The following is a 12633-nucleotide window of genomic DNA, read 5'->3' as shown; positions in this document are numbered from 1 at the left end:
GTGTGGGGCGGACGTTAAACGGGGTTATTTTTAAATTCTAAAAATATAGTTTGGTAGAGAAAGGGAGGTTTAATGGTGGTGGAGAATTTGGGGTAATTTGGTTAAAGTAAGGGGTGATTTTGGTTATTAGAATGCAATTTCCATTAATTTTAATGGGAAATTGGCTAAATAAAATGGAGATTTTGCACGGCTGGCCAGCATTCCGCTGGTCAGCTGTGGAAATTGGAATGTTGGAAGTGGTCTGGGATTGGCTGGGGGGGGGGGGTTCGGAACCCAAGCCAAAGCTCAGTAACCAAAGCAACGGGTCAGCAGGCAGTTGGCAGAGCTTGGTTCATGGTCAGTGAGTGAGGAGGTGCTGTGGAAGTTGTGGGAGAGAGGGGAGTGATCTAAGGGTAAAAGAAAAGATTTTGGGAGTGATTTTGTGTGACAAATGGTAAATGAAAGTGCTGTGAATGGGGTGATGTGATTTGGAGGAAAGGCAATAGAATTGACCAGGTTTTGGGAGTTTGTGAGAATGTGAAAGGGATTTAGGGGGGGGGCAGGTGAATGGTGGTATCAGAACATCAGTGAAAGGTATTGTGAGAGGTTTGTTAATGTATTTTGAGTATAATTTAAGGGGGAAGTCAGGGAAAGTTGTACTATTGCCTGAGTGGTAGTGGGATGGAATGGTGAGTTGGGGTGGACAATTGAATGTGGAGAGAGTGATGCAGCGAATGACTGACTGTCAAGCTCTTCACATTAGCTTAGGAAAAAAAATAAAAATTATAGCGCAGGCCTGGAATATAGGGAAATGTTTTATTAATTTTATTTTGGAGAATTATTTGGCCACAGTACTTTTGCCTAAACCCTATAGCTGAACCGTCTTCATTTCGGAGGTAGGGAGGAAGGGTTTTGCCTCAAGTTTATTTATTAAGAGAAAGGTTTAGGAAGAAGAAACGCTGCTTCAGGACGGAAGAATTCCAGAAAACGTCACGGGCCCCCACGCAAGAGAGTCTTCATCAACCACCAGAGAGAAATCCTAATACAGCTAAGTGACTTGTTTGAAAACCAAGGAAACTGGGAGAAAGAAAGAAAGACTTAGTTGACAGGGAGATAAAACATATACTTACCTTAATCATCCAGAAAAGCTGAAAGGAGTGATATAGTGCCTGGAAATAAAATAATAACCAAAGAATCAAACTCTTGAGATTAGTTAGACAGGAAGAAAAGTGACTAAAATAAATTTGGGAAGTGGGTGTTTAGAGGATACTTATCTGATGTTGGTTGCATTCTGCAGGGGAGAGTGTGGTTCTGAAAGAGGAAGGATACACATAGTTAAAATAAGGTACCTTATATACATGGTTCTTTAAACTAGAACATAGTAAAAAGTTGTATTATTTGCTGCAAGAAGAGTTATATCTGTGATCTAGAAAAAAGTGCGTTAAAATAAAAATGTTACATTGTTTTACAAAACCGAATGTGTTGACTGGTATTGTTTAATTTGAGTAAGTATCCAAACTTAGTTTATTTTCCTCTCACGCTTTTTGAAAACGTGAGACGAGGTTAGTGAATCTGCACCATCCCCTGAGTTCTGTGGGGTATCCCAACTTCTGCCACAACTACTACCATCTGGTGTTGGGTAAATCACCCCGATTACTACAGAGCTCTGGAGGGTGGCGACATACAGCCTGTTATTTTTTCCATGCTCCTATCTATCTAAAACCTTCTTTACATCAAGACTCAAGCCACTTATTGAAATCTACTGTTTTGTGTAGTCTTTCCTCTCCCTTCCCCCATGTTGGAATTATTTCAGAAAAAGCCACAGTCCGAACCAAAGATTTAAGTCCCTCCCCAAGCTTCTGGAATTCTCTCTGTGATGTAAACTTGCTATTGTTGGCCAGGTCATGTGTGACGATCACTACTGCCCAGGTGTGCACCCACTCGGACATTAGACACACTTTTTGAGTGGCTGCCCTTTGCTGTAGCTGTTACAGCAAAGTAAACTGTGTGATGATCACTACTGCCCAGGTGGGTACCCACTCGGACATTAGACACATTTTCCCCATTTGTGAGCACCAGATCCAGCGTCACTCCTTCCCTTATGGGTTCCATCACCATTTGTGTGAGCAGGGCACTTTATAAGGCATCCATGATCTCTCTCTACTTCTTTCTGATTTCGCAGATGGAACTTTCCAATGTTATGTTTTGTTACATGATTCTTGTATTCCGCAATTACCATTGCTAGTTCTATGCGGATCACATGGCATGACAACAGGATCATTTTCCTAGAATTAACAACAATGTGTAATTACATAGTTAGAATTATTGAAGTATTTCACAAATAAATAAGGGATATGTTTACTAAGGCATGTTAGTGTTTTTAATGAGCCTTTAAAGTTAAGGCGTATAAACGCTAATGTGCCAATACATTCCTGTAGGCACATTAGCGTTTAATGCACATCTACCTTTAATGTGTTTTAAAAATGCTAATACGCCTATAGCCAGTGGTGTGCTGGTAAATGTTCGACAACAGGCTCTCCTCCCGGTCCCCCTCTGCGCCCCCCCCCCCCCAAATTGCAGAGCTGGCTATAGCTGGGGGGAGTGCCTGGGGGAGGGTGGCAATGCATTACTCCAGGAAAAAAAATTAAATGATCCCAGGTTCCAATCTAATTCATGTTTAATGTGTGATAAAATGCCATAAATAAGTAAATAAATATAAACTTTTAATGTTGAGCACCTGATTCTCAAAGTGAACATATTCCAAACACTATAATGAAAATAAAATGATTTTTTTCTACCTTTGTTGTCTGGTGACTGTTTTTCTGATCATGCTGGCCCAGTATCCGATTCTGCTGCTATCTGTCCTCTAACTCTGTTTCCAGGGCTTCCTTTCCATTTATTTCTTTCCTTTCCTCCTTTCTTCTTCATTTCTGGTCCTCAGCTTCTGCCTATTTTCTTCATCCATGTGCAGTTTTTCTTCCTTTTCCCTCATCTCATCTCCTTCCTCACTCTTCCCTCCCCTCCATCCATGTCCAGCATTTCTTCTGTCTCCTCTCCCCTCCATCCACCCATGTCCAGTGACCCTTCTCTCCCCCTGCCCTGCATGCACCCATATCCAGCGACCCTCCTCTCCCCTGCCGTCCATGCACCCATACCCAGCGACCTTCCTCTCCCCTGCCCTCCATGCACCCATACCCAGTGACCCTCCTCTCCCCTGCCCTGCCCTCCATGCACCCATACCCAGCGACCCTCCTCTCCCCTGCCCTGCATGCACCCATACCCAGTGACCCTCCTTTCCACTGCCCTCCATCCACCCATGTCCAGCAGTGACCCTCCTCTCCCCTGCCCTGCATGCACCCATACCCAGCGACCCTTCTCTCCCCTCCATCCATCCATCCACCCATGCCCAGCGACTCCCTTCTCTCCCCTGCCACCCCCTCCCTAGTTGTTCAGCGAATTCTCTTCCCTCCCTCCAGATCCGGTCCCTCACCGACCTGACTCTGAGTCACCCTGCCTTGGCCTTCGAATTCTTCGGGGCAGGCAGTCTTGCTTGCCCACTGCCAGCGCAGACTCTCTCCCGCTTCCGGATCGCGTTTAAAAATGGCTGCTGAGACTTCAGCAGAAGTCTCGCGAGGCTACCTCTGGAAGTCTCTGTGGCCATTTTTAAAGCGCGAACCGGCAGCGGGGGAGACTTAGCGCTGGAAGCGGTCAGGCAAGACTGCCTGCCCCGAAGAATTCGAAAGTCAACGCTGGTGTCAGGTCGGTGAGGGACCGGATCTGGAGGGAGGGAGGGAGGAGAGCCGGCTCGCAAGTCTGTAGAAAATTTAACAACGGCTCTTGTGAGCCGGTGCGAGCTGGCTCCAGCTCACCACTGCCTATAGCACACCTTTGTAAACACAGGTCTAAGTCTTAAGAGTCTAGTGAAATGTCAAATAATTTTCTATACAGTGAATTGACGGAAATTCTTCAAACCAAGCCAACACCATATTTCCAATACCAATATTGCTCAGCCTGGTCAACAAGATATTGTGATCAACTGGGTTGAATGCACATGATAAATCAAATTGTATCACTATAGCTTTATACCCTCAGGTCAATAAAGATTTACCATGTTCTTCCAATTGTGTCGGAAGTCTGTAGACAACACCCATGTGGACAGAGGTTACATCATTTCTTTTCAAGGTAATCCATATCACTTCTTCATTTCCCAGGTCCCTGGCATTTCAGTCAGTGTGATATTGTTTCTCACATATATAGCTACTCCTCCACCTTAACGACCATCTCTATCCTTCCTAAATAGTTCGTAGCCTGGTATGTTTGCATTCCATTCATGGGAATCATTGAACCATGTCTCTGTGATAACAACAATGTCTAAGTCTGCCTCTAACATCAGGGTTTGCAAATCATGAACTTTGCTGCTTAGATTGTAAGCATTTGTGGTCATCACTTTCCAGCTACATTTCAGTGGCAGTCTCATCTTCTGTTTAGTTTTTTCTTTAGTCTCACTTCCTGCCGTGTTGATAAGAAGTGATTTGCTAAGATTGTTGTTTTCATTGCTTTCTTTAGTACTGTCAAATCTTCTCTTTAGCTAGGGGTGACCGCTGGAAGTGACCTGCCTCCATATGCCATCCCTGCCTTCTAGTTTAAATGCTTCAATATATATTATCTGAATTTCTCTCCAAGAATTTTTTTCTGCCACAGTGAGATGAAGTCCATCATTACAATATAGTTTTTTGTTTTTCCATGTATTGCCCTATCCCCCTATATACCTGAAACCTTCTTGATGACACCAGGCTTTGAGACACCTATTGAAATTCTCTGTATTTTGTAAACTTTTCTCTCCCTTTCCAAAAGTAAGTCGTACTTCAGAAAACACTACCATTTGTACCAAAGGTTTTAACCCCTCCCCATTTTCTGAAAAGCTGTCTACACTGCAAGTGGGGTATTATTGGCCAGGTCATTTGTTCCCAGATGGTACTCCTGGTAGCTGAGAAGCTAGAAGGCATTTCACTTTGCTGGGCCCCTTCAAATGTGTTTCAAAGTTAATGACTCTGATAATAGAATCCCCTAGTAGCAACAGTTTTCTGGTATGAGATTCTTTATTAGTTCTTTGGGGGGTTGTGAAGAAACAGTGGCCCCCTTTTACTAAGGCGCGCTCACGTTTTTAGCGCGCTCTAAAATTGTGGATGTGCTATATGTTAGAGACACCAATAGGAATGCATTGGCATCTCTTAACATTTAGCATGCCCACAGTTTTTGTGCACGCTAAAAACACGAGTGCGCCTTAGTAAAAGGAGGCCAGTGTGTTTTAACCACGTAAAATGTATTGAATATTTCCCTGCATTATGTTCTGAAGTGTATTTCTCCTGTTTGGCAGCAGATGGTGCATGTATATGCTTAAAGCTGTTACAGAGGACTCACTTGTCTTTCTTTATTTGGCACACAGAAAATAGGAAGTGTCTATAGTGATGTAATCAGTTTTTATTTGAAACTTGAATGTTCTGGGCTCTGATTGGCCAGGAATTTTGAAAATTACTCAGTAGTGCTGACTGTTGCTTCAGTCCAAGCCAGGAAGGAAAGAGAGACAGAGCTGAGGCTCTGTGAACAGTTATATGTCCTGACCTTCCCAGGTACTGTTTAGACAGTATATAGATGTTTAGTTAGTGTTATAATTGATCCATATTTCAGTTACCTGCTATTGTTTTCTAATTGCACATTTTTTGTTCAATGTTCAATTTATATGAGAATAAACAAAATTGTTTGTTTGCTCTGCCTGTCTGGATTGATAAAGAATACTGATGGTTTGTGTATTGGGTCTGTGAGTGCTTTCTGGGAACTGTGGGACCACTGGGAGTGTGGTTGCACTAACCTAGAAATCACTGGGGATAATTTGAAAGCGGGAGACTCTCCCAGAGGCTGTTGTAGCCCAGTCGGTAGGAGGAGGTTGCTAGTGTAGAACACAAGTGGCAAGTGCAGGCAGAGCTGACCTATACAGGAGATAGACCCTCTAAGTGAACACAGAGTAACCCCAGGCAGATGGCTAGACATTTCATCACAGGTGTCTTTTCTCTTGGGACATCTTCATCGCTTTTGTTCCACCTCAGTTCCATGTACTGGAGCATCACAGTGCTGTAATGGAACAAAATAATTTTATAGGGGCAACAATGGTGAAGGTGGATGCTTCCGTGCCACATGTCGTAGTGTACCTGAGCCTACTGTGATCCATCTATTCTTAGGTGTTTTTATTTATGAGGCAGTGGTGAGAAACTGGTATGATTCTGCGCAGTGATAGAAGCTGCTTTAATTGCATCCAATTCCTGTTTTAGGGGTCCTTTTACAATTCATTTTTCAGCGTGCCTGTAAAAAAGGCCTCTTTTTTTTTCCACGAAAAAGGATATGCGGCAAAATCACAATTGCCGTGCGTCCATTTTGGGTCTGACACCTTACTGCCAGCTATTCACATAATGGCAAAGAATCCTGGCAGTAATGACTTAAGTGTGTCAAATGCCACTTGGCGCACGTCCATTACGTTTGTCTGAAAATAAAAAATATTTTTCAGATGCGCGTATTGGACATGCACCAAAAATTAAATTACCTCGAGCCACGCCAGGCGGTAACTCCATTTTGGCGCACGTTGGGTGTGCGTAGATACTTATGCAACTTAGTAAAAGGGGCCCTTAGTATGTTAAGTTTCTGTTTTATACTAGCAAACTGAAGACTGATAGGACCATTTCTAAGCCTCCAGATGACATGCCTTGGAACTAAATCACCACAATTATTACACAGAATAAAAGTCATCTTGATTGGTTGGAATGGGTATGGACAGGTGAACTATGATAGGGGTTAGTAGTCTGTAAGATTAGTTGAGTTTATCCACAAATATTTTGTCTTCCCCTTATTCAGTTTGAGACTATGCGATGTTACCCATCCTCCAATTAAATTGATGTTATTTTGCATCTTCATTACAGTTTCTGACTATTCTTTGGATAGAGGCATCCCTGCAGAGCAGTGGGACACTCTAGGAGGCACTGCAGTGGACTTCACCTAAAAACTCCCAGGTACACATCTCACTGTTGCTCCCTTATATTGTATATTGAGCCCTCCAAAACTCACCAAAAACTACTGAACCCAACTGTACACCACTACAATAGCCCTTATGGCTGCAGGTGTCACCTATATGTGAGTACAGGAGGTTTTTGGTGGGCTTTGGAGGGCTCACACTTTCCACTACAAGTGTAACAGTGGTCCATAGAGAATTGCAACAACCACTACTCCAGGGACCTGCTTGCTGCTCTAATAGGACTTGCTATAACATTTGAGGCTGTCGTAGGAACTGGTATGTACTGTTTCTTTTATATCTTTGGGGAGTGGGAGGGGGTCATTGACCACTGGGGGAGTAAGTGGGGTCATTGCTTTATTCCTCCAGTGGTCATTTAGGGCACTTTTTGTGGCTTATTTGTTATTCAAACAGGTCTAGCTCAAAACATCTTAGTTTTAGTCCTGGATGTTTTTGTTTTGTTCCATTATGGCTGAAAAATGTCCAAGTCTTAGGAATACCCAAATCCCAACCTTAACACGCCCCAAACAAGCATCCTTTAGATTTGGATGCACTATAGACAAACAGCACAGAAAAACATCTGAAAAGTATTTTTCAAAACTACTGATTTGGATATTTTGGTGAGAAAAATGCCCAAATGCTGCTTTATGTCACTTTTTAGATGTTTTTTTCTCTTCGACAATGAGTCCCCTAGAGTCACAAGGAGCTGCAGTGGGAACAAAAATAAATAAACAACATACTCTTAATAATGCAATTAATCGTGATTATAATTGTAATCAAAGTACAGCCCTTACAAAAATACCCCCTTATTATAGTGACCTCAAAACCAAAATACATACGGTTCTTACTTCAAGCTCAAAAACAGTTGTTCAAACAGGACAAATATTTAGCTATGTAAAAGCTTTCTGACTTTAGTTGAATCCCAGTTTTGGAATTCTCTTCCTTGTGATGTACCTCGGTTTAATGATTATAGGGATTTTAGGAAATCTGATAAGACAGAACTTGTTCAGCCCTTCTAGGCTGAGAGGATAAGAGCAGGGTGCCTAGGATTGATGAGGGATAGATAAAAGTCTATGAGTGATTGGAGGTATGCTATGGGGGGACTTTGATGAAGGGTTTTATATTTTATAGTGGGGTGCTTTTATTGTTGAACATGCTGTATATTGCTTTGAACTAGTAAGGCTAGCCCCTGTAGTTTGAGGTAATTTGCTTTTGGAAATATGCCTAGAGGCATCTTTTAAAATATTTAAGTCAGCATTGAAAATGTATTACTTCAGCCAACGTTTCTCTTCCTAAGTCTTAGGAAGTCTCCCGGTCTGTCCTGGTGTAGTAGCTTTGTATTGATTTGTGACACTTCATCTTTGTCTGACCTATTGTATCTTATGGATTTTATGAATTAAGTGCTCAAGTTTTGATAGTAGAATGATGATCTTATGCAAATATGTATCTTAGGTATCGATGTCATTTTTATTTGACTTCTCCAAGCCTTTAAATTATTTTTATTGTAAACTGCTTGGATCTAGCCTGGATAGCAGAATATCAAAGAAAGTTCAAAAGTTGATACAAAATTATAATTATATACTTAAATTAAATACAGAGTGGAGCAGGAACAATCCTCAGTTGTTCCTATCAGATTAAATCATCCAGCATGGCATTGGTTGATCTGAGGTATCCCAGTGGCCTTCACATGAAGGACCAGAGAGAAGCCTTGGGTTCAGCATCTTAAAGGTTGGCACTAGTCGGGAATGAGGAACTAGGGGACTGCAGCTGCCCGGTGATTGACAACGAGGGTTCTACTGATAAGGAGGGTGGCATTGAGGGAGCATTCAGCAGGCTAAGGTTTACATATTGACACATTTGAGTGCATAAAAAAGGGGCCTTTTTAAATAGGGGATTTTGTATGAAGTTATTTGATATTTTGTTTTTAATTCAGAGATTCACAATGCATAGATGCTGAAAGCACCTGCAGATGTCTTGGCCTATCATTGATCTCAAAGCTAATTACCCAACTCTCTTGAGGGATAGATAGCAACCAAGACATAATATACCACTCTGTTTACTAAGCCACACTAGCAGCTGCCACACGGCAATGCTGACACAACCCATTCAAAGTGAATGGGCTGTGTCGGCATTAGCGCACAGCAACCGCTAGCGCACCTTAGTAGCAGGGGGGAATAGATTGTTAAGTTTATTAAAATACAAATGAATGCATTTACTAATGAGATCTTTTTTTTTTTAATTAACTTGCATGTGACACAGGTCACTGATTTTTGAATAGCTTACGTGTGGTTTCTGTATATATGTTCAATAATGCAATGCCAATTGTGCAATAATGCCATGGACCGAGCATGAATTTCAGCATGTGGAGAGTAATTTTATAACAGGTCACCTGAATTGAAAGTTCAAGAAGACATCAAATTGTGAAGCTATCTTATAAGGATACATAGACATAACCTCAGAAAACCTGCACAATTGCGGCTAAAATGCACCTATGTACATTTGCACCTGCTTGGGAGCAGTAGTTACTGTATACAGGTCAAATATGCACAGAGGTTTGTATTTTATAAATGATACACATACTTCATAGCTTCCCCATGCTCTAACCAAATTATGTCCCTGAAAACTCCTGTATGTAGCGTAAAGGTACACTATTGACCCCGATATAACTCGGAAGATGGGATCCAAAGTTTTAAATCTCATTTTAAGTGGTGGATTGAGAGGCCATGTATTCTCCCCCTCCCCTCCTCGCTGCACCTTCACCCTCACCTCTTCCTCCTCAAAACATACCTTTGCTGGTGAAAAGGTCTCCTGCGCAAGTCCCCCATGCAGCGGAGCAGCACTTAAGTTAGTGATGTGCTTTGGGTATAATAGGTGCATAGCCAGCACTTAAATGTTTATCTTGCATAAACCTCTAAGTCCCGATTTTACAAAACCTGGGACATGCATGTATTAGACCCAAGTGCTTGCAAATGGCAAGGAAGCATGGCCTGAGCGTATTTTGGTTGGGATAAGGGCATAAGATAATAGATGTTTAGTCCCCTTTTCAGGAGTTATGCCTGTTTCAAAGCACATTTATGATTTTGTGAACAGCTGCTATTGAGCAGCACTCAACAAAAGATCAGGAGGGAGGGGTTGTCCCTTTAATCCCTCAGTGGTTTTTGTCCCCCTCTCTCCAAATATCAAAACGCCAAGATTAACAGGTCACTGTGATAGTGTTGGAAACATAACCAGTTATGTTTCTAGGATTGCGAAGAAAACCAGTTATGTGCTGTTACATAGCTGCTTATGTGCCAGAATATAACTGGTTATGAACCAGCTTTCTAAATATCTATATTCAATGGGGTCGATATTCAAAGTGATTTCATCAGCCAGAAACAACTCCTGCCTGGTTAAATTGCTTGTTCGGGGCTAACCTCTCATTTTCAGTGGCACTTACTTGTTTAGTACCACATAAAATGACCGGTTAGCGCCTAATGCAAAACCAGCTATTTTGGGGGTGTTCTTGGGGCAGAGACAGTATTTGTCTGGACAGGGTCACCACATAAATAGGACCACATAAAAGTCTGTTCTATTTTTTAAGTGGTGCCCCATAGCTGGTTAAGAGGTCCTTTTACTAAAGGGTCGGTTGCCGCATGCCAATCTGGAATTACCACCGGACTACAGCAGGAGCCCAGTGGTAGTTCCCACCCCCAACATGCACCATTTCCAGTGCTACAAAAATATTTTTTATTTTTGTAACACCGGTGCTTACCTGTTGGTAATCGGGCAGTGCCGTGTACTGCCTGGTTACTGCCAGGTTAGTGCAGTAAGTGCTCTTCCCTGGAATGGCTGAACAATAAGAGGCTCACTTACCACACCAGAAAAAAAGACAGACTTTTACCCTCTACAGTAAGCGAGTGTCAAAAAACACATGCTGACGCTAGCGCAGGCCTCCTTTTACCGCAGTTTAGTAAAAGGCCCCCTAAGTGCTGAATATTGTACTTAACTGGCTATGGTGTAGCTGTCTGAGTTTCAGCTTGTGGAGTCACAGCAGATTGTACAAGTGATTCAGGCACTAAGCAATTCTACTTCTGTTCTATATGCATGTTCTACTATGGTGTTTAAAGTTTTGAGATCAGACATTGCAGACTCCATGGTTCTTGTCATCAATTGGATTAACTGATGCTGTTGTCCCTGAGGGTTTGAAAGGAGCTGTTGTCTGCTCTTTGTTGAAGAAGCCATCATTGAATATAGAATGAGTGGATAGCTTTCATCCTATTTCAAATTTAGGCTTTTTTTTTTTATTTTTTTTGCTAAAGTGCTTGATAAGATAGTGTTATTTCAGTTGAGTGACTATTAGTGGAATAGCAGTCTTTGTTGGATTCATGTCAATTTGATTTTTGATCTAAACATAATAAGGAAACTTTGCTGCTTACGATGATTGATAAGATTTGTCTTGGCTTTGGACAGGGTAAACACTATTTGCTAATATCATTAGATGTTGCGGCTGCTTTTGATATGGTCAGTCATGCCATTTTACTGGAGCATCTTTGCTCATTTGGTATTGTTGGAAACATTTTGGCTTGGTTTTGGTCATTTTTGACTGGCCGGTCATTTCAGTTCAGCATGCTTCTGTTTCTCAATGGTCACCTAAGGTATATGGGGTGACACAAGGATCTTGTCTATTGTCTATTTTGTTCAATCTATGTATGCATCCTGTTTGTCAAGTGTTAAGAACATAAGAGTGGCCATACTGGGTCAGAAACCCAAATTGTGGCAACACTCTGTACTACCAATCCAAGAGCAAGCAGTTGCTTTCCATGTCTGTCTGATAAATACATAAGTATTGCCACACTGGGACAGACCAAAGGTCCATGAAGCCCAGCATCCTGTTTCCAACAGTGGCCAATCCAGTTCACAAATACCTGATAAGATCCCAGAAATGTACAAAACATTTTATACTGCTTATCCCAGAAATAGTGGATTTCCCCCAGTCCATTTAATAACAGTCTATGGACTCTTCCCTTAGGAAGCCATCCAAACCTTTTTTAAACTCCACTAAGCTAACCGCCTTTACCACATTCTCTGGCAACGAATTCCAGAGTTTAATTACACATTGAGTGAAGAAACATTTTCTCCAATTCATATTGAATTTACTACTTTGCAGCTTCATCGCATGCCCCCTAGTCCTAGTATTTTTGGAAAGAGTAAACAAATGATTCACAGCTACACGTTACACTCCACTCTTTATTTTATAGACCTCTATCATATCTCCCCTCAGCCATCTTTTCTCCAAGCTGAATATCCCTAGATGCTTCAGCCTTTTCTCATAGGGAAGTCATCCCATCCACTTTATCATTTTTGTCGCCCTTCTCTGTACCTTTTCTAATTCCACTATATCTTTTTTAAGATGCAGTGACCAGAATTGAACACAATATTCAAGGCGTGGTTGCACCATGGACCGATACAAAGGCATTATATTGTCCTCACTTTTGTTTTCTATTCCTTTCCCAATAATACCTAACATTCTATTTGCTTTCTTAGCCACCGCAGCACACTGAGCAGAGGATTTCAACCAGTGGTGTGCTGGAGCCGGCTCGCATCAACTCGCAAGAGCC

The sequence above is a fragment of the Microcaecilia unicolor genome, chromosome 2 (assembly GCF_901765095.1).
Source record: "Microcaecilia unicolor chromosome 2, aMicUni1.1, whole genome shotgun sequence".
Lineage (NCBI taxonomy): Eukaryota > Metazoa > Chordata > Amphibia > Gymnophiona > Siphonopidae > Microcaecilia > Microcaecilia unicolor.
Note: the sequence above shows the minus strand (reverse complement) of the source record.